The following is a 2,500-nucleotide window of genomic DNA, read 5'->3' as shown; positions in this document are numbered from 1 at the left end:
GAGGTGGTTGGGGGGAGGGAGGGGTAGGAGTAGAGGGCGGGGTGGAGGGAGTGGGTGGGGGGGAAAGGGAGAGGGGGCGGGGGGGAGGGGTAGAGGTAGGGGATGGGGTGGAGGGAGGAGGGGGTGGTGGATGGGGTGGAGGGAGGGGTGGGTGGGGTGGAGGGGTGGGTGGGGAGGAAGGGAAGGGTGGGGGTTGGGTGGGGAGGGAGGGGGTGGTGAGGGGATTGAGGTGTGGGGTGGAGGGAGGGGGAGGTTGTAGGGGGGAAGGATGGGGGTTGGGGGGTGGTGGGGGTGGGGGTGGGGGAGGGTGGGGTAGGGGTAGGGGGTGGGGTGGAGGGAGGGGGGTGGGGGAGGTGGTGGTGGGGAAGGATGGGGGTTGGGTGGGGAGGGAGGGGGGTGGTGAGGGGATTGAGGTGTGGGGTGGAGGGAGGGGGAGGTGGTGGGGGGAAAGGATGGGGGTTGGGTGGGGAGGGAGGGGGGTGGTGAGGGGATTGAGGTGTGGGGTGGAGGGAGGGGGAGGTGGTGGGGGGGAAGGATGGGGGTTGGGGGGGAGGGAGGGGGGTGGTGAGGGGATTGAGGTGTGGGGTGGAGGGAGGGGGAGGTTGTAGGGGGGAAGGATGGGGGTTGGGGGGTGGTGGGGGTGGGGGTGGGGGAGGGTGGGGTAGGGGTAGGGGGTGGGGTGGAGGGAGGGGGGTGGGGGAGGTGGTGGTGGGGAAGGATGGGGGTTGGGTGGGGAGGGAGGGGGGTGGTGAGGGGATTGAGGTGTGGGGTGGAGGGAGGGGGAGGTGGTGGGGGGGAAGGATGGGGGTTGGGTGGGGAGGGAGGGGGGTGGTGAGGGGATTGAGGTGTGGGGTGGAGGGAGGGGGAGGTGGTGGGGGGGAAGGATGGGGGTTGGGTGGGGAGGGAGGGGGTGGTGAGGGGATTGAGGTGTGGGGTGGAGGAGGGGGAGGTGGTGGGGGGAAGGATGGGGGTTGGGGTGGTGGAGGGGGTGGGGGAGCGGGGGGACAGAGATGTGGCTGGGTTTAGCGTTCTGCCCCCAGTATTTTGCAGACAGGGTCAGTTACTGATCAGCCCCGGGGAACAAATAAAGACGTGTTTATAATCTGCCGTTTGCACGAGCCATCAGGAAGCAGCACAATGGCGGAGGATTTGCATACATTCAGAGATACGAGTTGTGCAAACGAAAATGTTAATGGGAGGGAATAAAACGGGACGTTATCCTGGGCGCCGGCCGCTGATTTAAAGCGTTAGTCGCCGAGCTGTTTCAGAGCCCATCTGTTTTTGTGTAAACTCCGTCTGTCCGGAACAAAAGGCTGTGTCTGTTTTATTGGTCTTCTCCTGTCCCGCCCGGCCGGTGAAGCTGTACAAACAGTGTCCACAAAGGCCGCCTGTCCACCAGTGTGGGAAGGAACCGCAGGTGCCGGTTTAAACCGAAGGTAGACGCAAAAAAGCCGGAGTAACTCGGCGGGAACGGGCAGCATCTGCGGAGAGAAGGAATGGGGTGACGTTTCGGGTCGAGGCCTCTCTCCTTTCCAGAACCAGGGGCCAGCCGCACACAGTCCAAGAATAAAGGGGAGGCCATTTAAAACTGAGGTGAGAAAAAACTCACCCAGAGAGTTGTGAATCTGTGGGATTCTCTGCCACAGAGGGCAGTGGAAGCCAAATCACTGGATGGATTTAAGAGAGAGTTAGATAGAGCTCTTGGGGCGAGTGGAATCAAGGGGTGTGGGGAGAAGGCAGGCATGGGTTACTGATTGTGGACGATCAGCCCTGATCACAACGAATGGCAGTTCCTCCTTCTTCTTGGTTCTTGGTCCTCCAAAATATCCCAAATGGAATTTAAACTGGAGGTTGCGGAGTGTGGTCTTAAGCAAGAGGGGCTTCTTGGAGAAGAGGAGCTGCCTTAAATGTAGTTGTGTCTGGTTGAGTAACTACAGTGGGGTGAAGACAACTCCATGCTTTAATTGTGCGAGGGAAGGATGGTATCTCGGATTGAATCGTTTGCCTTTGTCTCCCCGTGTTAGGTTTGGGTTTGGTGTAGATGTGGTCATCTATGTCGAGCTGACCACTTAACATTTTGCAAAAACAGAGGGGGGCAAAGTTTAAAGGGGGAGAGGGGGCAAAGTTTAAAGAGGTGCTGGCTCGAAGGGCCGAATGGCCTCCTCCTGTACCTGTTTTCTATGTTTCTCTGTTTCTTCTCGACTCGAAATCCTGACCGTTCCGTCCGTCCACCTGGGCTGATCTGCCGGAACTCGCCACCCAGCACCCGCCACCCAGCACCCGCCACCCAGCACCAGGAGGTGCCAGCGGTGAGGGGAACCCTCCCGGTCAGCTCCCCCCTGTACCGTCGGCACCTCGCTACCAGCGCACGCTGCCCGCGGGACGGCGGGTGGGTCGAGGGTATGTCTGCCACCCTCTTGGCAGAGAGAGATGGGGGGATTTGGGAAGAGAGTCTGCCCAAGGTTTGCGAGGGTCCCCTGCCCTCGGTTTACCCCCAACA

Source organism: Rhinoraja longicauda, chromosome 25 (assembly GCF_053455715.1).
Source record: "Rhinoraja longicauda isolate Sanriku21f chromosome 25, sRhiLon1.1, whole genome shotgun sequence".
Lineage (NCBI taxonomy): Eukaryota > Metazoa > Chordata > Chondrichthyes > Rajiformes > Arhynchobatidae > Rhinoraja > Rhinoraja longicauda.
Note: the sequence above shows the minus strand (reverse complement) of the source record.